This window comes from Ornithorhynchus anatinus, chromosome 8, assembly GCF_004115215.2.
Source record: "Ornithorhynchus anatinus isolate Pmale09 chromosome 8, mOrnAna1.pri.v4, whole genome shotgun sequence".
Classification (NCBI taxonomy): domain Eukaryota; kingdom Metazoa; phylum Chordata; class Mammalia; order Monotremata; family Ornithorhynchidae; genus Ornithorhynchus; species Ornithorhynchus anatinus.
Genome location: NC_041735.1, coordinates 8,508,848 through 8,536,186, shown reverse-complemented (window position 1 = coordinate 8,536,186; position 27,339 = coordinate 8,508,848). Strand labels below are relative to the sequence as shown.

The 27,339-nt window shown below is 45.7% G+C and overlaps 1 long non-coding RNA gene across 3 annotated transcripts in view; it reads left to right on the top strand.

The window, feature by feature from the left end:
* LOC103171049 overlaps positions 1-27,339 on the top strand; it is a 147,738-nt gene that overhangs the window by 51,158 nt on the left and 69,241 nt on the right. Inside the window, exons 1-2 of one of the 3 annotated variants that reach the window (XR_003761408.1) lie at positions 17,734-17,769; positions 20,258-20,373. The exons of 1 other annotated variant lie outside the window; for it this stretch is intronic. This is a non-coding gene — a long non-coding RNA (uncharacterized LOC103171049). Of the gene's footprint in view, positions 1-17,733; positions 17,770-20,257; positions 20,374-27,339 lie in introns of those variants that run through there. One more of the 3 variants, XR_005660294.1, reaches the window with a different exon arrangement.

Here is a 27,339-nt window from a genome sequence, read left to right as displayed (position 1 = left end):
GTCTGTCTTCCTCTCTAGACTGCAAGCTCATTGTAGGCCGGCAATGAGTCTGTGAATGTGTCTGTTAATTGTTATACTGTACTCCCCGAATGCTTAGTTCAATGCTCTGCACACAGTAGGCCCTCAATAAATATGATTGAATATGAATATAAAATGCTCTGATGCCAGTAACAGTGAGCCAAGTGAACGCAGTCAGAATCAAGGATAGTTATGCTGACCTTTAAAGAATTGTTCAGTGACGTTATGGATTTTTAGCAACTTCTTTTGTCCTGCAGCCCCAATTTAAGGACTCTGCACACACTCCAGGGAGTCTAACCTTCTCCTAATGACGTCTGACTTTCGACTTCTTCAAAAAAATGATAATGGGGGCCAAGGCCGGCTCCCCCACCCCCATCCCCACCGGCACATGGTAACACCAGTCAGATGTGAATCGGTGGCACGAATTGTTTTTTAGATGACGTTAGCTGCTCGGTGAAGAATCTTTAACCAGATGAAAGTCAGAAGCTTTCAAAAGAAGCTGCCCTTTGGAGGAAACGGGGAAAATTCAGTCAGAGGAAGTGATTTTCAGAAAGCTAAGGATCATTGGAAACCGGACATTACTCCAAGAATGGTCCTGCAGCCATGAAAGCTGGGAGAGGGACCATTTCCCTTCTTGGATGAATTCCACCAGTCAAACATCCGATTGACCAGTAAAGACATTTCTGATTTATGATCTCTTGACTTCCAGCCCCAGTGTGCTTTCGAAGGATTTTCTAATTGTTTTGGCAAGGGTTTTGCTAATGACATTATGAAATCTCTTTTGCAACAGATACATTTAGCAAGCAGTAGTTTCTTTTTCTTCCCCGCCTTCTGAGATAGGATAGGATTGAGCATTAGAAGCTGCTTCTTGAGATCTGTATTTTTAACCCTTGGTTGCTTCCCTAAGGGATGACTGCTTTCTTTTAAAGCCCTAAACTGTTTTCGTTTTCACCTTCTCTTAGATGGTACAGGCTCAGAGCTTCCTTGCCAGACGGGTGTTTACATAAGACGCTGATTTGATTATATCGTTCGACCAATGACAATTTTTCTTAGAATGTAACAGCCAGAGACGTATAATCAAAGACACTAACTGTGTACTAAAGACTCAACCTACTCCGAATTTCCCACCAACTCTAATAACAGTTTTCCAGGCAAAATGAGTATGTGGAAAGGGGTTTCCAACTAAAATGGCATGAAGGAAAAGGCGGTCAAGGAAGACTGATGGATTTTCCGGGAATAGAGGCGCTGGGGTGAGTTACATCGGAGAGCGTCGAGCAGGGTCTGGGAGGGAATAGAGGTGACAGCCCTGTGTTCCCGTGGCTTTCGTGACATCTACAATGGGAGATTGTTGCAAGAGAACCCTTCTTCCTGGAGAGGACGGGTGCTACTGAGAAGGGAGGGTAGCAGGCTCCGTTGCTCTCCCTGCAGCTTCCGCACCAACCAGAGGAGAGTTTTCTCACTCGTCATAAACCTACCTCCAGTTCTTCTCTTTTGGGTACTGAGGCGGACGAAGTGGAGGTGGAGATGGAAGTAAAAATCAGGTGGAAGACAGGGCAACAGTGTCTTAACCAAGTGGCCTAGCGGAAAGAGGCTGGGCCTAGAAGACAGGTGAGCCTGGTTCTTGTCTCAACTCTGCTGGCTGAGTGACTCTGGGAAAGTCTCTGGGCTTCAGTTTCCTGATCTGTGGAAAGGGGGTAATAGTAATACCTCTTCCCCTACCTCACAGGGGTGTCGGGAAGATGAAATGGGAGAACTGCCATGAAACTGATGTGGTGTTCTCCCTCCCATTTGGGCCGTCTGCCCCAAATGGGACAGAGGTTGTGCCTGTTCTGACTGTCTCGTGTCTACCCCAGAGCTCAGGACAGTGCTTGATGCACTTAACAAATACCATAAACAAACAAACAAACAAACAGTTGCTCAGAAAGATAAAAAGATGGTACATAGGACAGGAAATCATAATTCTATCTGCTATATTGTGAGCTCCTTGAGGGCAGGGATCACGTCTGCTAACTAGTGTACTCTCCCAAATGATTAGTACAGTGCTCTGCACAGAGTAAGCGCTCCACAGATTTATTTCAATAGATCTGCCTGTCATGAACACACCACATTAAAGGCTTGGGGCTGTGACTTTGCCAAGCCTGCAGATGAAATCAATATTGATTGCTAATCTATGGATAATACTATTTGTGTTTCTAATGGCTTCTTTATCAATAAATTATGAGCATCTCTGTACATTGTGTATCTATTTATAAATTCTGTCATAAATTATTTATAATAACATCTGTCTCTCCCTCTAGACTGTAAACTCAGTGTGGGCAGAGAATGTGTCTACCGACTCAGTTGTACTGTACACTCCCAAGTGCTTAGTGCAGTGTTTGGCACACAGTAAGCCCTCAATAAGTAACATTAATTGATTGATTCTTCACTCTTATCATTGTCATCACAGAGGTATTTATTAAGCACTTACCATGGGACAAGTTCTGGGGTAGATATAGGATGATCGGAGCAGGCACAATCCCTGCCCCACAAAGGACACCCTGTCTAAGGGGGAAAGAGAATAGATGTGGAATCCCCACTAAGCAGAAGAGAAAACTGAGGCCCAGAGAAGTTAAATGACTTGCCCAGGAGCTCGGTAAGCATCAGCAGCGAAAGCTCTGGGCTTACTTAGGCATCTGCCTCCAGAATGAAGCTCCGCTTCTTCTCCAGTCACAGGTCATTTAACAATAATAATTATAATAGTTATTATTATGGTATTTATTAAGTGCTTACTATGTACCAGGCATTGTACTAAGTCATGGCACAGCAAATTGGGCTGGACCCAGTCTCTGTCCCATGTGGGGCTCACAGTCTCAATCCTAGTTGAGGTAACTGAGGCACAGAGGAAGGGAAGTGACTTGCCCAAGGTCACACAGCAGACAAGTGGCAGATGTGGGATTAGAACCCATGACCTTCTGATTCTCAGGCCCATATGCCATGCTGCTTCTCAGAGTGGTCACTCTGGAAGCCTTGGTCTGGGCTGGGAGGGAGCTGAGCTTCTAGATGGATACAAGAGAAGCAGTTTAGCTTAGTGGACTGAGCCCGGGCCTGGGAGTCAGAAGGACCTGTCTTCTAATCCCAGCTCCACCATATGTCTGCTCTGTGACCTTGGGCAAGTCACTTAACTTCTCTGGGCCTCAACGACCCCGTCTGAAAAATGGGAATGAAGATTGTGAGCCCCATGTGGGACAGGGACTGTGTCCAGCTTGATTATCTACCTCAGTGTTTAGAACAGAACTTGGCATATAGTAAGCGCTTAACAAATGAACAATTATTATTATTATTACAACAACCCCTGCCCTTAGGACTTGAGTCTGCACTGCCTGCATTGCAGCTGACTTCTCTGGCCTCAAATCTAGTTGTCTGGTTGCTTCACTGGTCCTGGTCAGAAGGTGCATTTTCATTCCCCTTGCATCAGGCACTTTTTTCTGGACCGTAGATTGCGTCAAAGTGGGTTGCCTATGTTTTTAGCTTGATCTCATTTTTTTCTCTGTTTCTTCCTGGCCAAATTTAGGGCTGGGGCTTGGCTCAGGGTGATGTCACCACGGCCTTTGCAAGCAGCTGGGTTGGTTGGGAGAAGACTTGAGGGGAACAGGGGGAGGAGAGGAAGAGCCGGAACAGGACCAGCAGTGGAGAGGAGAGTTCTGACCTGAAGCCAGACCTCAGAGCCAAGAGAACAGAGAGGAAAGAGACCAACGAGGAACTGGGAAAAGCAAGAAAAAGCAAGTTTGGAGGGGTTCAGAAAGATGGAGAAACAGCCCTGAAAAAGCTGAACCTGGAGGGGAAAGTAACCCAAGCTAATCTCCTCCTTGGTCTTCCTTCACTCTCCTACTTTCTGTATCCACCCTTTCCCACTCCTGCCTCAAATCCACCCAACATCGTCTTTCAGAGTCATGTGTTGCTTTTTTTTCAATGGCATTTGTTAAGCACTTACTATGGGACAAACATTGTTCTAAACGTTGGGCTAGGTACAAGTTAATTAGGTTGGACACAGTCCCTGTCCCACATGGGGCTCACAGCCTAAATAGGAGGGAGAACAGATATCCCCATTTTACAGTTGAGGAAACTGAAGTACAGGGAAGTGAAGTGACTTGCCCGTGGTCACCCAGCAAGCAATTGGCAGAGCTGGGATTAGAACCCAGGTCCTTCTGACTGCCAGGTCAGTGCTCTTTTCAATAGGCTATGCTGCTTCTTGAAAAAAACACTCCCAGAGGTTTTTCCCCAGCTAATCCCTTACTAACCTGAACTAGGGCATCTCATTAGCTGCCCCTATCATTTCTCTATTCATTTTTGCTTGCATTTCTTTTTTCGTTCTACTTCCTTCTTTGTATACTGTGTCTGCCTGCCTCCACCAAAAGATCTCAAGCTCCTTAAGGGTAAGGGACAGGGTCTTTAACTTCTATCCTACCTATCCCAATTGCCTTGTACAGTGTTCTGCAAACGGTAGGCACTCAATAAAGACTGATGATATTGATGTTGATGACTGTAAGTTCCTTGAAGGCAGGGATCATGCCTACTAATGCTTTTATATTCACCCACACACAGATGCTGCAAATGTAAGCATCTAATCAATTCCAGTGATTGATGATGATGATGAATTCTACTGTACTCTCTCAAGGGCTTAGTACAATGCTCTGCACACAGAAAGCGCTCATAAAATAGGAAAAGCAGCATGGCCTAGGGGGAAGAGTATGGGTCTGGAAGTCAGAGGACCCGAGTTCTAATCCCAGCTCTGCCAAATGCTTCCTGTGTGACTTTGGGCAAGTCACTTAACTCCCCCATGCCTCGGTTCTACTTCCCTCCTACTTAGACTGTAATCCTCATGTGGTATAGGAACCTAATTCACTTGTATCTATCCCGGCATTTAGAACAGTGTCTGACACATAGTTAAATGCGTAACAGATACCATTAGAAATAAGAAAAATTAAATGCAATCGATTGATTGATTGCTGTTGAAAGCTGCCCCGAGACAGCACACCAAAGGGAACAGGTGGTTGGCAAGAGCGAGGAATGCCAAGGTCTTACATTTCCCACAAGCTGAGTTGGGAAGAGAGTCGCCAGGGTGTTTCGTTCCTTCGAGACCTAATTCCGAAGCAGGGACAGGTGGGTTCCCCAGCCCTGTAATGTTATCAGAGTCATGGGTCATGGAGACGGGGAGATGTGCTGAATTCACTGCTGCCAACAGCCCCTTCCTCACCCCCTCCTCATGGCGTGTGGGACAGTGATGCCAGCCAGGCAAGGAGCAGAGGGGCATGCTTTGTGAGGACGTGGGCAGTCCATTCTCCTCTGTTTGTCAGGATTTCTTAATTGTCCTGCAGACTAATTTTATGCTGCTTTCATGCTCTGCTTGTTCTCTTTACCCCCATGCTTCTTTCCAAAGTAATGTGGTGGCTTGAATTAAGAAAGATCATTACAGCAACCTACACCCGGGTCAGAGATGGTCATCCAATCCTGAAAATCCTTAAAATTTAAGAAAAAGCCATGTGGCCTAGACGAAAGAGTATGGGCCTGGTAGTAGGGAGATCTGAGTTTCCATCCCGACTCTGCCACTTGCCTACTCTGTGATCTGGGGTGAGTTCATTCATTCATTCAGTTGTATTTATTGAGCATTTACTGTGTGCAGAGCACTGTACTAAGAGCTTGGAAAGTAAAACAGATAAAGACAATCCCTACCCAACAACAGGCTCACAGTCTAGAAGAGGGAGAGACAGACAACAAAACAAAACAAGTAGACAGGTATCAATAACAAGTCCCTTGACTTCTTCGGCCTTCGTTTTCCACACCTTTAAAATAGGGGTAAGATAGATCTACCAATTCCTTTTCCTTATTAGAGTTTGATTCCTGAGTGGGACGGGGCCTGTATCTGATCTGGTTGTACTGCATCCATCCTGGCTCTTAGCACAGTCCTTGACCCACAGTAAAGGTTCATTGACTACCTCAGTTATTATTATTATTAAGGAGCAGTAGAGTTTTCTCAGTAGGAGAAATCTGTGTCCCACCATTTCGTCGGTGAAGCCTCGCAGAGTGTCCATGGGCTGCTGGAGCTCGCTGGCGGGCAGGAGTCAGTCCTCAAGCTCTTCCCCGTCAGCGTCAAGTTGCCTTCTGGGGCCTGCCAAGGGACTCCGAGAAATCTCACCTGTTGAGAGCACCGTGATACTAGGCTTCAGAGTCTTTCTCCCAGAGTCCTTCAGCTGAGGAACTGTGAAAAAGTGGGGAGAGGAAGGAGAGAGGGAGAGAGAGACAGTGTGTGTGTGTATGTGTGTTTATGTGAGCGAGTGCACGCCTGCTTTCTGCACTCTTGTGAAACTCCTTTTCCCCAGCACTCCCAGACCTGTGTAGCGCCAGCCCAATTTCCCGGAGGCCTCCCACCCTAATTGGCAGTTGCCGCGGGGAGGTTTGCGTGGGCTTCCAGCGGCGGACACACCAACTAACCGGGGAACCAGGCGGGGGAAGAAGCAACCAGATGGAGCTTCACATCTAGAGTTTGTTTTTCTTGTAATTAAGTGAGGAAAAGGTTAGTTGTAATTAAACAAGGGAAATGTTACCAAAATCCCTTCCTCCCCCACCGTATTGCTCTGAGAGCCCCTCTGAGGTAGCTGAGCACTGGATTTTATAGTACTCTTTGTAGGGTGAGATGCAGCGTGGCCTAGTGGAAAGAACAGGGGCCTGGGAGTCAGAGGATCTGGGTTCTAATCCTGACTCCGCCACTAATACACTGGGTGACCTTGGCCAAGTCACTTAACTTCACCGGGCCTCAGTTCCCTCATTTGCAAAATGGAAATTTAATAACTGTTCACCCTCCTACTTAGACTGTGAGCCCATGTGGTGATTGGCACATAATAAATGCTTAACAAACACAATTATTATCATCATCATTATTATTACTCTCTAAGCACTTAGTACAATGTTCTGCACAAGATAAGCACTCAATAAATACCACTGATTGATTCGATAAGCGGGAATGGGGAAACCAATCTGCTGGAGATGACCGGGCTTAATATGGTACTCTGCACATGATAAGCATTCAATAAATATGATTGATTGACTGATTCGAACTTGGCTGAGTCAGTGACTGGCAGCCTCAAATCCACCCACACTCTAATAAGAATAGTGGTATTCATTAAGCATTTACTATGTGCCAAGCACTATACTGAGAGCTGGGGTAGAGACATGATAATTAGGTCAGACACAATCTGAGCTGATATTTCATTCTCCCAAGGTGGAGAATAGGCAAGAAGAACTTTGGTTCAGTGTAATTAGAATCCTCTTAAGTGTAACTCCTGAGCTGCTAATGAAAATAATAGTAATAGTGATAATATTCATTCATTTGATCGTATTTACTGAATGATTACTGTGTACAAAGCATTGTACTAAGCACTTGGGAGAGTACAATATAACAATAAACAGATGTGTTCCCTGCCTGTAACGTGTTCATAATAGTAATGGTGGTGATGGCATTGGTTAAGCACTTGCCATGTGCCAAGCACTGTGAGAAGCAGTCTGGTCTAGTGGATTGAGCAGAGGCCTTAGAGTCAGAAGGACCTGGGTTCTAATCCCAGCTCCTCCACTTGTCTACTGGGTGCCCTTGGTCAAGTCAGTTCACTTCTCTGGGCCTCAGTTACCTCATTTGTAAAATGAGCATTAAGACTGTGAGGCCCATGTGGGACGTGGACTGTGTCCAACATGATCCTCTTGTATCTACCCCAGAGCTCAGTCCAATGTCAGGCACATAATAAATGCTTAAGAAATACCATAAAACAGCACTGCAATAAGCTGTGAAGTAGGTACAATTCAATCAAGCACGGTCCATCCCCAGGAAGTCTCACAGACTCAGGAGAGACTCACAAAAGTCTTCCTGTTCATGACCTCCCCATATCTGGCAGAGAACTGGTGAGATCCAATTTTCAGCCAAGAAATTGAGGCGCAGAAAGGGGAAAGGGTTTTCTGCCCAAGCATATCCAGTGTGCCTAAGAGCCAAGGGAGGACACTCATCTATTCCCTGGACAGGACCTGGGCTTCTACGCCCAACGACCAGTTTCCCAGCGCTTTAACGTCCGACTTGTACATGCCAGGATCACTTAACTACCAAAGCTTTGGGATCTTGGGTCCTTGTCCTCATCCAGCCACCCACCCTTTCAGAAACGGGGACATCAAAATGACTAGGTATATCCCCATTCAAGCATTTTTATGTGGAGGCCCAAAGTTGTCAAGTCTCCCTCCTTTCAGACCTGTATCAAAGCTTCCATCTCCTTGTCATTAACTCTGGTAACTGTTGGGGAACGCCCATTAACTGTTTGATGCTTGCCATTGACTCACCTGTTTTCCCAGTTAACTCTGGGTCTAATTTTTCCTTTTTTTTTAATTCTCCCAGCTTGAGAGGATGGGAGTGAAGCATTTTCTCACACACTCAAAGCAAAGTAGGTGCACGTGTGCATGACTCTGTGTGTGGGTGTGTGGGTGTGTGTTTCCATGAAGTAGACCCAGGTGAGTTTCCTCTGCAGTCTAAGTGGGCTTGTTGCATCCTGGGAATGATATAATGAAACTCATTTTAGTTTTTAAAAAAGAAGAGAAAGAAAGAACAAATGAAAAGTGGAAAGAGCGTAGGCCTGGGAGTCAGGATCTGGGTTCTAATCCCAGCTCTGCCTATTGCTTTCTGTGTGACATTGGGCAAGTCACGTAACGTCTTTGGACCTCATTTTCCTCAACTGTAAAATGGAGATGAAATACCTGTTCTCCAATCTACTTAGGCTGTGAGTCTTTTGTGGCTCTGACGTAACTAACTTGTATTTAGCTCAGCTCTTAGAACAGTGTTGAACCCATAGTAAGTGCTTAACAGATATCATAAAAAAACCCCAAAACAAGTGCAACTTCCTTGACTCCCTGATCACCCCAGATAACATGGCTAAAGCCCAGGTTTTCAGAACCATAGAATGTTGCCATTCTCAACTGGAGAAACCGTACCTATCGTTCAGAATCCTGTTCAGAAAAAGATGTTCAGTGGGAGGCTGAATTATCTAACACTGTGATTCCCCTATATGCTGGAGGGGGATTTTACTTAGATTTCAGAGAAACTGCTAGAGAAGTCAGGGCTTAGTTTCAGGGTGTTTAGCAATAGTGACTTCTAAAGTTATACTGAAGGGAAAAGAACAGCAGCTGGTGATTATTTGGGGGCAAGCATAAAACAGTGGAAGGAAATATAGTCACGCATGTTATTTCCTAAAAATGCAGACATATCACTCTCCTAAATAGTACAAGCCCACCAATCCATCAATCAATCAAGGGTATTTATTGAGTATTTACTGTGTGCAGAGATTTATCCCAAGAGCTTGAGATAGTATAATGCAATAGAGCAGGTAGATAGAAACCCTACCCACAATAGAGAAGACCTTAAAACAAATTACTGGTGGATGTGTACATAACTCCCTCCCTCAACAGCCCTGGAAATGTCAATTTTATCGCTACTGCCAAACTCTGTTTTGGGGTTCAGAGAGTCAGTTAGTGAAAAGTGTGTGCAAAGAGTAGTATAGAACTGTGCAGTCTGTGAACATTCCAGAAATATTTTCTGATGCCATGATCTCATCTTCATCTCTAAAGAAATCTGTGTTTCCATCACTAGGTTGATGAACAATAGTCAAGTCTTTCCTATGTGAACTACCGGCTCATATTTTCAGCCAGTTGTGGAAATTTCTCAGCCACCAAAATCTGCACTCAAATATGAAACGGGTTGAAATGCCCCACGTTTTTATATAAAAACCACAATCTCACAGGGGGGCAGGGAACAGATCTAATGACTCTGTTGTATTGCACTCTCCCATGAACTTAGTACAGTGCTCTACACAGAGTAAGCACTCAATAAATACAATTGATTGATTGATTGTCCATGATAGTGCATCCAGCAGCATGACAATGAGTTTCTGACTGATCAAGAGTCCCCTTCTGGTCGGAGGTCTGCTCTCGTGCACAGCAAACAGGCAGACCACTTCCTTGCAGGAAGGGGTTCTCCTTTTCATGCTTAACCTGTAGGTAGTGAGGATGGATTTAAAAAAAAAAATCACAAAAGGACCCCCCGACATCAGGACATGCTGGCCCAGGAGAATTTAGGGAGGGAAGGGAATGGAGGGAAAGGAACTGGGGCTCATTCTTGGGATTTTTTTCTATGAAATGGCTGAAGACCCCAGAAAATTAAACTTCCTGGGAACCAACGAGAAGCCGGGGGTGACTACCCAGGGACACCAGATTTCGGGTTCTACCACTCTTGTCATCATAGGCCGCAGCCCATCTCAAAGTTCAGAAGGCGAAGCCCCCCTCCTAAACAGACCATGCTGGGACTCGTCTGGGTGATGGCTATCTTTGGATGAATCACACCAAATACCCAGAAAGGAGTCCAGAATTCTTCTCGGAAAGGAAAGGGAACAGAGTCCATCAGTGAACTGGCTCCGTCAGGCATTAACTAAGCCGTTTAAACAGAAACATATTAAAATAGAAACCCTGATCCTAAAACTCCCAGCTCACCATGGCAGCCCATTGCCAGCAATTGGCACCACCAGAAAGGAAGTAACTTGGGATTCCAAAATTTGAGGGGAAAGGGTGTGGGAGAATGAAATCTTTCAATTTAAAAATAGATCTTGTAGACTGTAAGCTCGTGTGGGCAGAGAATGTGTCTGTTTATTGTTATATTGTACTCTCCCAAGCACTTAGTACAGTGCTCTGTACACAGTAAGTGCTCAATAAATACAACTGACTGACAGATGCCTTAGTTGTCTTCTCGATGGCACTTTTCTCTTGGGCCACCGGAATGATATTTCTTCTCCCCGCAGAAGTCCATACCGAATGGGTGGACATCTCACTATCCCCGGAAGCCTTCTGTCCTAATCCACCTGCTAGCAGACAGGATATGTGTATGTGGCATGAACCGACAGAAGAAAGAGAGCAGACTTCACAGGCCAAATTTCCTACCTGATGGCTGAGCGACCTTGGGTGTCATTGGCCAGAAACAATAGTGGGATTGCAGTGAGTGTGAGCAGCTGGGGAGGAACACAAAGGCGAATTATGAAATGCCCAGTGGAAAAAACAACAGTTCTCAAGACATTCCCTGCCCAGGTGAGCCACTTTATGGCAGTGCTCTTTGCCCCACCATACGAGTTTTTAGGCTGATTTTCTTTATAGAGCCATCTTTAAAAAAAAAAAGTTGGTATTTGTTAAGTGCTTACTATGTACAGAGCACTGTTCTAAGAGCTGGGGTAGATACCAGGTAATCGCATTGTCCCACGAGAGGCTTACAACCTTAATCCCCATTTTACAGATGAGGGACCTGAGGCACAGAGAAGTTAAGTGACTTGCCCACAGTCACACAGCTGACAAGTGGCAGAGCCGGAATTCGAACCCGTGACCTCTGACTCCCAAGCCCGTGCTCGTTCCACTGAGCCACGCTGCTAGACCACGGACCTGGGATTCAGAAGGACCTGGGTTCTCATCCCGGCTTCGCCACTTGTCCGCTGTGCGACCTTAGGCAAGTCACTTCACTTCTCTGTGCTTTAGTTCCTGCATCTTAAAATAGGGATTAAGTCTGTGACCCTTTGTGGGTCAGGGATCGTGTCCAACCTGATCAATTTGTATCTACCCCAGCGCTTAGTATTGTGTGCCTGGCACACAAAAAGTACTTAAGAAATACCATAAAAAATAATAATGGACCAATGGTCATTATTCCGATTCAACTTGCCACTCAGACATTTGATGTTAAAAGAAGCTGCCGTGCAGGCTGGCAGGTTAAGCAGGCAACTTGAAAATGCTGAATTGGAATTCCAGCTCTGCCCTTGGCTGGCGGAGGGACCTCGAGGAAATCATTTAACCTTTCAGTGCCTCGAGTTTACTCATCTGTAAAATGGGGACAGTAAAGTGGCCCTACTTCAGAGGGTTGTTGTGAGGAGTACACAGTGTGATTCAAAGCAATTAAATGTGCCACAGTCTTTCTTCATTGTAAAGACACTGAGATTTATGCCTGATAATAAAAAACAAATTAGGCTAAAAATAAAGAAGAATTAAGTAATGAAGGGTTAAAAATTGATCATGGAGCACATCGTAGAAGCACGGCAAAATCCCATTATAATAAACCCCTTTATTCCAATACCTCATTAAGATGAAGTTTTCTATTGGTTTCTGCCATTTACTGTGCAATTTTATTTATTTTTTAAAGTAAAGAAATCCCCCAAATCGACCCTTTCAACTTCACCATAAAGAGATTTTCCTGAACTTGGGTTAAACACTCTTGCCATGTGAGAGGGTTAAATATCAGAACGATCATCTCTGTTTCTGGCAGCTCTTTCTGAATGAAATAGCCCGCCAGTTCCAACATGTTGACTGCCGAGGAATTTAGCCCGAGTGAGGAAAGGAACTTAATCTCATGGAGCTATTTTTTTTCTAGTTTATACAGCGTGAAGCAGTCAATCAGTGGTATTTATTGAGCTCTTCCTGTGTGCAGGGCACTGTCCTAAGCACTTGGGAGAGGACAGTACAATAAAGTTGGCAGATACAATCCCTGCCCACAAAGGGCTTACAAGGTAGGGTTTCTTTTTGGTTTTTTGATCCAGTGGTCCTCACCCTGAGGCCTGGACCACTCCCTCCCACAACCAGCATTGCAGGAACTAGTGTGAAGGAACTAGTGTGATTCTTCCCTAGATTCCTTTAAGGAAATTCCTGCTGCTCTCCCCCCAACCTGTTTCCCTCAAGCCCTTGGAGGGCCACAGATGTGCACCCCCACCCTCCGTCCTACCCGCCAGGAACCGGGGCCTAGCGCTGCAGGCATCGAGGCGGGAAGTCAGACCTTAGTTATGTTCCCAGCCCCTACACGGGTTTCTCTTCAGCCCTTGGGAACTGGGGGCAGGTGTTCGACGCAGCCGGGTCCTGGGCCCCTGGGTTCCCATGTCCTGGAATGTTTGAAGTGGCCCCCACTCTTTCTCCAATTTGGTCCCAGATAGGTGAGTCTCACCTATCTCTCTCCTCACTGTCGACGCCTCGGTCCTGTCCCCCCTATTGCCTGGAGCTTCCTCCCCCTTCATTTCTGACCAGACCAGGTTCCCCCATTTTCAAAGCCCTACTAAAATCACATCTCCTCCATGAAGGCTTTCCTGACTCTCGCTCATCACCCCCACCCTTCTTCCTCACCATTCACTTAGTGTCACTAAGCTTAAGCACTGAGGTATTCACCCCATCCCCACCCCCACAGCACTTAATGTACGTATCCAGATACTAGGTCATTTCCTTTACTGATAATTTATTAGTATTTGTCCCCCATGTTAGATCGAAAGCTCTGAAGCAGGGAACATATCCACTATCTGCATTGGAATCTCCCAAACACTTAGTACGGTGCTCTGCACAAAGAAAGCACTCAGTAAATACCAGTCATTGATTGAGTCCGAGCTTGAAGTTTAACTTTGAGAAGAAGTACCATTTCTGCCCATCACCACCACCCTCATATGCACACAAACACACACTAAGCAGCGTGGCTTGGTAGATAGAGCACGGGCCTGGGAGTCAGAATCCTGGCTCCGCCACACGTCTGCTTTGTGACCTTGGGCGAACCACTTAACCTTTCTGGGCCTCAGTTACCTCGTCTGTAAAAAATGGGGATTAGGAGTGTGAGCCCAATGGAGGACTGTGTCCAACCTGATTAACTTGCATCTACCCCAGCTCTTAGAAGAGTGCTTGGTACATAGTAAATGCTTAACAAATGTCATAATTATTATTATTATTATTAGGCCCTATTCTCTTATTGTCCAGCTCCCTAAACTGATATAGTACAATCTGACTTGGAAGCAAACTTGGAAGCCAGGAGTTTCTATTTCTAGCAGAAGAGGGGTGGCAAAGATGAAGAGGAGGGAGAGGAGAAGGAGGTTTCCTTCTCTCAGTCTCTCTTTTTCATTTCTGCCAGTCTTCTCTCTTTTTCTCTTTTCTTGCCACAATTTTAGAGGGAAGAGCAGAGCCAGACAGTTGTTCAGGGGGCTCTGGACCTCTCAGTCCCCTCCCCACCCCGACCAGACCCCTGGACCCTCTGAAAACTGCACAGATTTTGTGAGCCACAGGATTGGTTAAAAAAAGGATTAGAGCACTGGATCGACTTCCTCTGCAGGAGTTGACTGACTGACTCAGGTCTCTTCCAACCCAGTTTTTCTGGGATTTCCATAACTGACTACTTTTCTTAGAAAGATTTCTAAATTGGCAGCATGTATCTTTGTTAAATGCATTAGACTAGGCAAATACTAAGCGCCCCTCTAGGCTGTAAGCTCATTATGGTCAGGGAACGTGTCTGCTAATTCTCTTGTACTGTACTTTCTCAAGCACTTAGAACAGAGCTCTGTACATGGTAAGCGCTCAATAAATTCCACTGATTGACTGATTGATCGATTAAATTGCTGCCCGTGCCGGCAGAATGACATTACTGAGAGATTTGCAAAAGTCTGTTTTTTAAATCAGCTTGCACTCATGTTGCTGGCTCTGTGTTGCCCAAGGTGGTGGATTGTGTGTGTGCACGTGTCTGCGCTGTGCATATGATCTGGGTGTGCCCTCCGTTGTGAAAGCATACTGAGTGGGAAGCAGCGTGCCCTAGTGGATAAAGCATGGTCCTAGGAGTCAGAGGACCTGGATTCTAATTTCGGCTCCGTGACCTTGGGCAAGTCATTAAACTTCTCTGTGCCTCAGGTACCACATCTGTAAAATGAGGATTAAGACGTGAGCCGCATATGAGATATGGACCGTGTCCAACTTAATGAGCTTGTATCTTACCCCTGCACTTAGAACGGGGCCTGGCACATAGTAAGGACGATAAAAGAGAGTGAGAGTACTCACTCACTCCCCAGCTAAAGGCACAGCATGAGGCTTCTGGGTCTCTGGGAAACCAAAAGGAAGAGTTTTTGTAAAGAAGGGATAATATGCGCCATATGTCTATGTGGGAGACTTCCTGCGTGGAGGACATGTACCTAGTGGGAAGAGCATGGAACTGGAAGTCAAAAGACATCAGTTCTACACCTAGCTCTGCAAATGGCTTGCCGTGTGACCGAGGTAAATCATTTCACCTCTCTGTGACTCAGTTGCCTTAACTGTAAAATGGGAATAAGATTCCTGCTCTCGTTGCTTCTTAGATTGCCATGAGGGACAGAGAATGTGTTAGTCTGATTCTCTTTAATCTAACTCAGAGTTTTGCCACGGAGCTTAATAAATATTTCGAAAAACAGATGCCGTCATGAATGACAATTGTGGTATTTGTTAAGCGCTTACTACGTGTCAAGCACTGTACTGAGCAGTGGGGTAGATGCAAGATCAAGTCCCACATGGGGCTCACAGTTTAAGTAGGAGGGAGAACAGGTGTTGAATCCCCATTTTAAAAATGAGGAAACTGAGGAATAGGGAAGTGAAGTGAAAACTGATTCTAGAGAAGTGAAGTGATTTGCCCAAGATCACACCGCGAGGCAAGTGGCAGAGCCAAAATTAGAACCAGCCTGACTCCCAAACCTGTGCTCGTTCCATTAGGCCAAGCTCCTTCCCTTGAGCCCAGAAAGCATTTTGCTGGTTCCCCGGGGGAACCTCTGGATCTAGAGGCCAGATCTGTCATCTGCCTCTGCAGCAGCCCCTCTGCCTGGGGAGTGGCAGGTTAGGCTCTGGAGCAGGATTCTGGGTTCTTTCCTGTAGGCCATGCTGAAATTAAATGATATCATTTGATTGGATGTTGCTCTTTAGGGCTTTCCTAAACTTTGAACCTAGTGTGAAACGATCACCTGAAGAAGAAAATAAGGAGCAGGTGGTGAACAGGTGAAGGGGCGTGTGAGTTCAGGTGTGTGGGACTGGGTAGGGTAACTGAGTTAGGGAAAGCAAATCAGTGTTGTGTTTCAGTGATTGTCCCATGGATATGACTTTCTGCTTTTCTTAGAGGGCAGATGAGCGGGATTCAGGGGATCTGCCTTTAAATCCTGGCTCTGCCACATATCAGTTGTGTAACCTTGGGCAAGTCCATGTTTCAGTCCATGCTTCCCCACTCCTCAAGAACCTCCAGCAGTTGCCCATCCACACCCGCATCCAACAGAAACTCCTTACCTTCGGCTTTAAAGCACTCAATCGCCTTGCCCCCTCCTACCTTACCTCCCTGATTTCCTACTATAGCCCAGCCCGAACTCTTGGCTCCTGTGATGCCAACCTACTCTCTGTACCTCAATCTCATCTATCTCACTGCCAACCTCTCACCCACATTCTGCCTCTGGCCTGGAATGCCCTCCCTCTTTATATACAACGAATTATCACTCTCCCCACCTTCAAAGTCTCATTAAAAGCACATCTCCCCCAGTAGGTCTTCCCCAAGCCCTCATTTCTTCTTCTCCCACTCCCTCTGTGCCACCCTTGGACTTGGATTTGCTCCCTTACCTCTTCCTCAGCCCCACAGCACTTGGTACATAGCCATAATTTTTTTATTTATGTGTCTGTCATCCCTCTAGACTGTGAGCTTGTTGGGGACAGGGATTGTGTCTACCCACACTGTCATATTGTACTCTGCCAAGCACTTACTACAGTGCTTTGCATACAGTAAATACTCAGTGAATACTATTGAGTCATTCATTGACTGAAGTCAATTAATTTCTCCGGGTCTCAGTTCCCTCATTCGCAAAATGGGGATTCAATACCTGTTCAATCAATCGTGTGCAAAGCATTGTACTAAGCACTTGGGAAAGTACAACACAACAATAACAGACATATTCCCGCCACGCAACGAGCTTCCAGTTTAGAGGGGGAGTGTTCTCCCTCCTACTTAGAACGAGAGTCCCATGTGGGACCTGATTATCTTGTATCTATTCCAGTGATTAGTCCAGAGCTTGGCACACAATAAGTGCTTAACAAATACCACAATTATTGTAATTATTGTTAGTACAGTGCTCTGCACACAGTAAGCACTCAATAGGAGAAGCAGCATGGTCTAGTGGATGGAGCACGGGCTGGGAGTCAGAAAGACCTAGGTTCCAATCCCGGCACTGCGACTTGTCTACTGTGTGACTTTGGGCAAGTCAGTTTACTTCCCTGTGCCTCAGTTCCCTCATCTGTAAAATGGGGATTAAGAGTTTGAGCCCCGTGTGGGACAGGGACTGTGTCCCCCCGATTACCCTGTATCTAGCCCAGAGCTTAGAACAATACCTGACATATAGTAAGAGCTTAACAAGTACCATAATTATTATTACTATTATTACGATGGTCCTCCAGGAGTTTCATGTCCCACGCCACACGGGTAAAGTCATCACTTTCTTTTTCTTGTAACTGGAATGCAAATCTTTTTGAAGTGGTTTCACTATTAGCTCATCCTGGGCTTAACCCAGTGAATTCCAGTAAGTGTTCAAGCCCCTGAAGGGGCAGATGGCTTCATCTTCCTGGAGGAAAGAAGACTGAAATTGCATCTTACAGGGTGGCTATCCCCTTCGAAGCCTTCATGAAGGCCCATCTCCTCCAAGAGGCCTTCCCTGACTAAGCCCTCCTTTCCTCTTCTCCCACTCCCTTCTGTGTCCCCTGACTTGTTCCCTTTATTCATCCCCCCTCCCAGCCCCACAGCACTTATGTACATACCTGTAACTTCTTTATATTTATGTTTCTCTCCCCCTCTAGGCTGTAAACTCGCGTGGCAGGGGATGTGTCTGTTTTCCATTATAAGGTCCTCTCCCCAGCGCTTAGAACAGTACTCTGCACACAGTAAGTGCTCAATATATACAATTGCCTGACTGACTATTAAAGTGCTGTTGCTGTTGATTTTTCTCCCGCTCTTTCCTCTCCCACTTCAATCTTTGTGGTCTTTGGTTTTCCGTCAACATCAAATGTGAAACTCGAGGCGTGTCAATGAAGAAAAGAGTAAATGAAAATTTATGAACTGTGGTTTGGTGGAGGGTATTCTTAGTAACCTGCCTGTAAAATTGATTTTACTGACTTCTCATTCTAAATGCAGACTGCTTTTCAGTAAATTTGCAAAAAGGAAATGGCACCCCACCTCTGTCTCCTCTACCACCCCGTCCCCGACTCGGCCACATTATCCCCCTGCCTCGGTGCCGGCCGGTGGACGTGGGTTGTGAGTATAGGCTGCATCGAGTCTTGTAGCCCCGGCTTATCCTCCCGGAGGAAAGGCACGATCTTCCCCTCCCACTGCTCCCTCCCAGTAGTGAGAAAATCAGCTGTACATCAGTCACCAGGGCAAGCTGGAAGAAGAAGAAGAATGGTAGTTGTTAAGCACTTACTATGTACCGGATACTGTTCTAAGTGCTGAGGTAGATACAAGTTAATCGGGTTGGACATTGTCCCTGGGGCTCACAGTCTTAATCCCCGATTTTACAGATGAGGTAACTGAGGCCCAGAAAAGTGAAGTGACTTGCCCAAGGTTACACAGCAGACACGTGGCAGAGCCAGAATTAGAATCCAGATCCTTCTGACTCTCAGGCCAGTGTGCTTTCTGCTAAACCACGCTGCTTCTCTAACTGCATGTCTACAGCTGACCTCTCACTTCGGTTTCCAAATTCCACGGGTTAGGGCTGGGACATCTTCATTGTTTTTGATATTTTCAAGGTTGTCCTCTAGTCTGTAAATTCGCTGTGGGCAAGGGACATATTTACCAACTCTGTGACACTGTTATATTGTATTAGCCCAAGCAGTTGGTACAGTGCTCTGAGCACAGTAAGCGTTCAGTAAATACCATTGCTTGTTGCTATTGTACTCTCCCAAGAGATTAGTACAGTGTTTTGCACACAGTGAGTCCTCAATAAATACCATAGAGTGAAAGAATTCAGGCTGGAGTTTGTCCAGGTACACCTCCCTCAGTGGCCAAGGCTAGCCAGTTTCAAAGACCCTGATCCTCACCCTCAGTCCAGTAATCAGTCAGTCATTTGTATTTATTGAGTGCTTACTGTGTGCAAAGCACTGTATTAAGCATTTGGGAGATTACAATATAGCATCAGATATATTCCCTGCCCATAATGAGCTCACAGTCTCAGCTGATAGTATTTACTGAGCACCTGTGTGCAATCCACTATTCTAAATGCTTGAGAAAGTTCTGTAGCTTCAGTAGACATGATTCCCTACCTTCAGATTTCTTCATACACTTGTCACCACTCCTATCTGTGTGAGTGCTCACATTTTTTTTGAACACTTGAGTGGTAAATGTTTTTGTTTGTCTCCCCTGTTAGCTCCTTGTGGGGAGGGAATTTGTCACTCTGTTATTCAGTTCTTCCCAAGTGCCTGGAGCAGTTCCTTGCATCAAGTGCATAGGCCTGCTAGTCAGACGACCTCCATTCTAATCCTGGCTCTGTCCCTTGTCTGCTGTGACCTTGGATGAGTCACTTAACTTTTCTGTGCCTCAGTTACCTCTTCTATAAAATGGGGATTAAGACTGTGAGTCTCATTGGGAGAGGGGCTGTGTCCAACCTGATTAGCTTGCATTTACTCCAGTGCTTAGTACAGCATCTGGTACATAGTAAGTACTTAAATCCATTAAAAATAAAGTGGATTATCAGTAAATGCTAACGTTACTTCTGCAGGTACTATGACTACTACAACTAATATGACTACTATCAAGAACTACTAATCAAAAAGCTCCCAATCTAGCAGGGGAGAAGGACACTAAAATAATTTAGATGGGCGGAAGAAAGAAAAGATGGAAAGTGCATGAGTTAGTGCTTAAGTAATAGGATAGTGGATAGAGCACGGGAGTCAGAAGGTTGTGGGTTCTAAACCTGGCTCTGCCACCTTTCCACTGGGTGACTTTGGGCAAGTCACTTCACTTCTCTGGGCCTCAGTTACTTCATCTGTAAAATAGGGATTGAGACTGTGAGTCCCACTTGGGACAGGGACCATGTTCAGCGCGATTTGCTTGTATCCACCCTAAGGCTTATTACAGTGCCTGGTATATAGTAAGTGCTTAACAAATTCCATAGTAATTATTATCATTAATTACTATTATAAATGGAGTGGGAGGTTGTGAATCCACAAGCGGTTAGGTAACAGGTGTTCAAGTGGCAGTTGGGGAGATATCATTATTATTATTATCGTTATTATATTTGTTAAGCACTTACTATGTGTCAAGCACTAAGTGCTGGGATAGATACAAGCTAATCAGGTTGTACACAGTCCCTGTCCAGTATGGGGCTCACTTTAAGGCTCCACCTTAACTTCAGAAAACCTGATTTTCTTCCCTCAGCTGCCAGCGACTGGGTCGATCTGAGAGTCAGCAGTCCAGGCACTTTGAGGGCAAGAAGACATCGGGCCCGCCCTCTTCAGCCCGCGAAATTCCATCACGGGTTTCCTGTTTTTCAGGTGGGAATACAGAGAGTTCGAGGTCAACTAGGAAAGGAGAGGGAAGCGCTCACTAGGTGTGTGGGGTGTTCGTGTGTGAGTGTGTGCGTCTGCATGTGATCCTGGCTTATGCAAGTTGTGGAGGTCCCGGCGAGGCTCCATCTCTAGTCATGATCTCGATGCACCCCTAAATTCCAGACACTGCCCCTGGGAGATAGTGAGCAGAGTCCTGGCTTTGCTTTCTGTAGCAGTAAGGGCTCAATTTTCCCATCCAAAGGCATTCCATTTTCAGCCAAGCCAGAGGAAGTGGCCTCCATTTTGTTTGCCTCTGCCTCCCCTGGCCGGCCCCAGATCGCCTCTGACCGCGAGGTGCTGGGGAGGACGAGAGAGGGTCTTCTCGCCACCCGCTCGCCACCTCTCTCTCCTCACATGGCTCAGCCCACATCTAATTTAAGAAAATGGGGACAAAGCGGGCATTAATCTAGGTCTCGGCTGGACCGGAGACTTCTCACAAAAAGGACAGTTCAGACTAAACTCGATGGTCTTCCTTAGTAATAATAATAATAATAATTGTGGTATTCGTTAAGTGGTTACTATGCGCCAGGCACTGTACAAAGGCCTGGAGTGGATACAAACAAACTGGGTTGGACACAGTCCCTGTCCCATGTGAGGCTCACAGTCTTAATCCCCATTGTACAGATGAGGTAACTGAGCCACAGAGAAGTGACTTGCCCAAGGCCACCCAGCAGACAAGTGGCAGAGACAGGATTAGAACTCATGACTTCGTGACTCCCAGGCCCGTGCTCTATCCACTACACCATGTTGCTCCACGACCGTGAGCTCCACGTGAGACGAGGACTTTTTCCGATCTGACTGTGTTGGAGCTACCCCAGCGCTTAACCCAGTGCTCGGGACACAGTCAGTGCTTAACAGTGCTGCAGTGATTATAATTAATTACTGCGCGCGGTATCTCCATCTTCTACTCCCTGGCAATTCTCCTTTCAAGAAGATAGTTATATGAGAAAAGACCGATCTCTTTTTCCTTCAAGTTGACTGGGGTGCTGACAATGGGCTGGAGGTTTTCTTGGGGGCATGGGCCAAGGGGATGGCCAGGGTCGGCAGGGTGCGGGGTGGATAAGGGAAGAGTAGAGAGAGTCTTTCGGGACCCCCCTCCCCAGTGACCTCACTGTCTCCGCTCAGCCTGTTGGGGCCTCCCCAGTCCCCTCCGCCCCCTCGTCCATGCCTGGGCCGACTGGGCAGGGATGCCTGAGTAGCAGAACTGTCTGGCTAAGAGCACGATCAATCAATTGTATTTGTTGAGTGTTTAATGTGTGCAGAACACTGAACTAAGTGCTTGGGAGACAGTTGGTAATAATTATAAGAATAATAATAATAACGGTTTTTGCTAAGTCCTTACTATGTGACAGACACTGTACTAAACACTGGGGTAGATACAAGGTGATTAGGCATGGCATAGTGAATGAAGCACAAGTCTGGGAATCAGAAGGTCATGGGTTCTAATCCTGGTCCTGCCACTTGTCTGCTGTGTGACCTTGGACAAGTCACTTAACTTCTCTGTGCCTCGATTCCCTCAATTGTAAAATGGGGATTGAGACTGTGAGCCCCACGTGGGGCAGAGACTGTGTCCAACCTGATTTGCTTGTATGCACCCCAGCGCTTAGTACAGGGCCTGCCCCATATTTCTAAATCGCCAGGAGTACACAATGGACCCAGGGACGAGGTGTCGAAATGCAGGACCAGTCTGCTATTTTCAATCAATCCATCAGCCAGTCATTTACTGTGGGTAGAGCCCTGTACTAAGCGCTTGGGAGGGTTCACTATAGCAAGTTGATGGACACGCTCCCTGACCACAGGGAGCTGACAATCAAGAGCTGGAGACAGACATTAATGTGCATTTCAAAAAATTATAGCGATGTACATAAGTACTGTGGGGCTGAGGGTGGGGTGAATATCAACTGCTTTCAAGATTCATTCATTCATTCAATAGTATTTATTGAGCGTTTACTATGTGCAGAGCACTGTACTAAGCGCTTGGAATGTACAAATCGGTAGCAGATGGAGACAATCCCTGCCCTTTGACGGGCTTACGATCTAATCGGGGGAGACGGACAGACAAGAACAATAGCAATAAATAGAATGGAGGGGATGAACATCTCATTAAAACAATAGCAAATAAACAGAATCAAGGCGATGTACATTTCATTAACAAAATAAATAGGGTAATGAAAATATATACGGTTGAGCGGACGAATACAGTGCTGAGGGGATGGGAAGGGAGAGGGGGAGGAGCAGAGGGAAATGGGGGGAAAAGAGGATTTAGCTGCGGAGAGGTGAAGGGGGGCGGTAGAAGGAGTAGAGGGAGAAGGGGAGCTCAGTCTGGGAAGGCCTCTTGGAGGAGGTGAGCTGTAAGTAGGGAAAATGCTTGATCTTCTTCTAGACAACTGTTGTATGACAAGTTGTGGAGTAGTTTCTCTCAATTGTCTTGGCTTGGTTTTTTGTTGCTTTTTTGTTGGTTGGTTTGCTTGTTTCTCCAGGACAAATTATCTCATTATGGGCAGGAAACGTGTCTACCAACTCTGTTATATTGTATTATATTGGGAAACAGCATGGCCTAGTGGAAAGAGCACGGGCCTGTGAATCAGAGGACCTGGGTTCTAGTCCTGGGTCTGCCACATGTCTGCTGTGTGACCTTGGGCAAGCCACTAAACTTCTCTGTGCCTCAGTTATGTCATCTGTTAAATGAGGATTAAAACTATGAGCCCCACATGGGACACGTATTGTGTCCAACCTTATTATCTTGTATCTACTCCAACACTTTAGTACTTTATCTGGAACGTAAGTGCTTAACAAATATAAAATATTGTACTCTCCCAAGTGCTTAGGTCAGTGCTCTGCACATAGTAAGCACTCAGTAAAGATGACTGGTGGATCAAACAGCCAATCCTCAAAAGAAACATTAATTTTTCATTTTATTTGTGCAAATGTGCATGGTGAGAAAAATATCCTTCTCATCAAAAAATGCTTTGTTCTTAACACTGTGCAGTGACCGGATAACTTCACTGTTTCATTTCCTCGTTTTTGTCACTGAAACTCCTGCATCAACTCTAGCCAGAGTACTTGTAACTTTCGTTTATTCTGGAGAAAGAGAGAAAAAAAAAAAGAAACAAGAATGAGTGTTGAAGAGAAAGGAGAGAAGAGAGTGAGTGGGTCAAGAGAGAATGAGAGAAAAGATAGAATGAAAAGGAGAAAGAGAAAGAGAGAGGAAAAAGAAAGGAAGGATTTAGTAAAGGACAAGCTCAGTTGGAGACTTTTTAGAAGCTACTCTATTTTACAATCATTCCCAACACATCCAGGCAGCTCTGTCCCTTCCTACAAAGTTGCTCGTTTGTTGCAGAAGTGATGAAATAGCATTTGAGGAAATGTTTTGGGAGGTGACATCAGAAAGTATAATTCTATTTATTTATATTAATGCTTATTTACTTGTTTTGATGTGTATATATGTATAATTCTGCTTATTTATATTGATGCCTGTTTACTTGTTTTAATGTCTGTCTCCCCCATTCTGGACTGTAAGCCTGGTGAGGGTAGGGATTGTCTCTCTTTGTTGCTGAATTGTACTTTCCAAGCGCTTAATACAGTGCTCTGCACACAGTAAATGCTCAATAAATACAATTGGATGAATGAATAAATGAATGGAATGGTATGCAGAGCAGTTATTAAGCACTTGGGAGAATCCTATACCATATTATTGGTAAGCATGTGCTTAGTATAGTGCTTTGCACACAGTAAGCGCTCAATAAATATGATTTATATTCCCTGTCCTCAAGGAGCTTCTGGTCTGAAAGTGTGGGAGAGATATTAAAATAAATTACAGATGGATATGTACGTGGTGCTGGGCGTTGGGGGAGGGGTGGCTATCAAAGTGCATAAGGAGTACCTACCCAAGTGCATGGGTGATGCAGAAGTGAGATCTTAGTCAGGAAAGGCTTCCTGGAAGAGGAAGTGTGAATTCAGAAGGGCTTTTTGAAGATGGAAAGAGAAGTGGTCTGAAGAGGGAGGGAATTCTAGGCCCGTGGGAAGGCTTGAGCGAAGGGTTGGCAGCCTGAGAGGTGAGAACGTGGGACAGTGAGCAGTTGCATTAATGGGTCTGTCTCATAAAGGCACCTACTCTGTTTTCAAGCTTTCCTCTACTAACAACTGGGCTAGATACAAGATAATCAGGTTGGACACAGTCCCCGCCTCCACATGGTTCTTATAGCCTTGGTGTTGGTGGGGGAAAGGTATTTGATCCCCATTTTACAGGTAAGAAAACTGAAACACAGAGAAATTAAGTGACTTTCCCAAAGTCTGCCTGCAGAGAATGGCAGTCGGAATTAGAACCCAGGTCCCCTGATTCCCAGGCTTATTCTCTTTCCACTAATAACAATAATAATGACAGTATTTGTTAGCACTTACTATGTGCCAAGCAATGTTCTAAGCGCTCGGGTACATACAAGGTAATCAGGTTGTACCACATGGGGCTCATAGTCTTAATCCCCATTTTACAGATGAGATAGCTGAGGCACAGCGAAGTTAGGTGACTTGCCCAAAGTCACACAGCTGACAAGTGGCAGAACCGGGATTAGAACCCACTACCTCTCACTCCCAAGCCCACGCTCTTTCCACTAAGCCACGCTGCTTCTCACTAGACCAATCTGCTTACTTATAAACCCTTTGTTGAAGGACAGTGACCCCTTCTCATGATTGCTGGATGCTGGGTCTCCCAACAGACCCCTGTTATTGCTTGAAACTCTCCTTCACTAAGACTTTACATCATTTATTCAATTCCCCCACAGTTTACGTGTCTTCCCTTTCAGTTCACCTTTCAGCAGATGCTTGGGAACCTTGCTGTGAATTCTCCTCACTGGTTCTGACTCTGAATCTGAGTCGCCGTTCTGAGTATTGCTTCAAGGCTGGCATGCTGACTGCATACCAACACCTCACAGTTTGTAAACGTGTCCTTCCATTTGGTGTTGAGCAGGGTTTCTGAGTATTCATTCATTCAATCATATTTATAGAGCACTTATTATGTGCAGAGCACTGTACTAAGCCCTTGGGAGAGTACAGTTTTATAATAAACATTCCCTGCCCACAATGAATTTACAGTCTGGAGGGGTAGACAGATATTAATATAAATGATTAAATTACAGATCTGGACATAAGTGCTGTGGGGATGGGAGGGGGGACGCATATAGGGAGCAAGCCCAGATGAAACAGAAGGGAGTGGGAGAAGAGGGAAGGAGGGGTTAGCCAGGGAAGGCCTCTTGGAGGAGATGTGCCTTCACTAAGGCTTTAAAGCAGGGGAGAGTCCTTGTCTGTCGGATACGAAGAGGGAGGGCATTCCAGGTCAGAGGCAGGATGTGGGCGAGAGGTTGGAGGCGAGATAGACGAGATCGAGGTACAGTGAGAAGGTTGACATTAGAGGAATGAAGTGTGGGGCTGTGTTGTAGTAGCAGAGTAGTGAGGTGAGATAGGAGGGGGCAAGCTGATTGAAAACTGTTGGTGGGGCTGTTCAAACCACTGGACTTGTCTTCTATAATTGGTTTAGGCCTCGCAGCCAGAGAAGAGTTCAATTTCCAGGACGGCTTTAAAGGGCTTCCATTTGGCACGAAGCTTGCTGGCATTGCATTCGCTATTATTATCTGCCCAACACCATACAGACTGCCTTCATTTGCTTTCCCACCTCTCTGGCTAACCTCACACGATTGGAGCCCGTACTGCCCAAGTAGCAGAATTCAGAGTCAGGATTAAGTTTTGTGTTGCTGATGAAAATCTTTGCTTCTATGTCGAACTCCCGGGTTTAGGTAGGTGCAGGTCTTGAGTTCCGAGCTCTGGGCCAGATCTGTAAAACAACATAATCACACACGTGTCTTCTTTTGTAAGTGTCTCAAGAGCAGTCAGTCATATTTATTGAGTGCTTACTGTGTGCAGAGCGCTTGGAAGGGTACAATATAGCAATATAACAGACACATTCCCTGCCCACAACAAGCTTATAGTCTAGAGGGAGCCGTGAACCGATTCATTGGCTCAGTTAAGTTCCTGAATGAGTGTCTCAAAAACTTGTGACACTCTTAGCCTGCTGAGCTGGAAGAGTTCCCCAGTGGATTGCAATCATATTCTGACTCCAACTTCCTGGTGTTTTTACTGCATCCTCAAGCATGGACCCAAATGGGGCTCACAGTTTTAATCCCCGTTTTACAGATGAGGGAACTGAGACACAGAAAAGTGAAGTGATTTGCCCAAGTTCACACAGCAGACAAATTGCGGAGCCGGGATTAGAAGCCAGGTCCTTAAGACTTCAGGCCTCAGCTCTATCCATTAGGCCATGCTGCTTGTCCATGCTGCTTATCTTTCTCTCCCAGGCTCCCAGTACACGATAAACACTCAATAAATACCATTGGTTGATTTCTCAAATCAGCCTAATATACTTAACAATTTGCCAGAGTCAGTCTGCTGTTGGTATCAGTTGCTGTTGCAAAGCTGTGAAGTCCGGCTAAAGGCCTCGGGGTTGCCCTCGGGACATTTTCTGTTATCTGTCACGCAGCTAAGATCAGATCTGCCCAGTGGCCTTTTGGTCTGAAGATATATGAAGATTTAGGGTTGACCAAGTTCTTCAGGTGTCTGTCTAGAAGGATTCTGGCTAGGATCCGGCCAGAAGTGAAATGCGGTGAGTACCCAAAGCTGCTTTCTCAGTTGTCTCTCTCCCTTTCTTCCTTGAAGATGGGGATTATAGTGGCATCTTTGAAGTCCCGTAGCATGTCCTCACTATACTATATATGGAGGAAGAGCGGGCACAGAATTTTGAAGATTAACTTCTCCTCTTTGCATGTAGATTTCTGCCGGAATGCCACTAGAGGCCAAGTTACTGACTAATCTCTCATCTCTCCACCCTTTCTCCCTTCCTACTAATGTCACGTATGCCCTTGA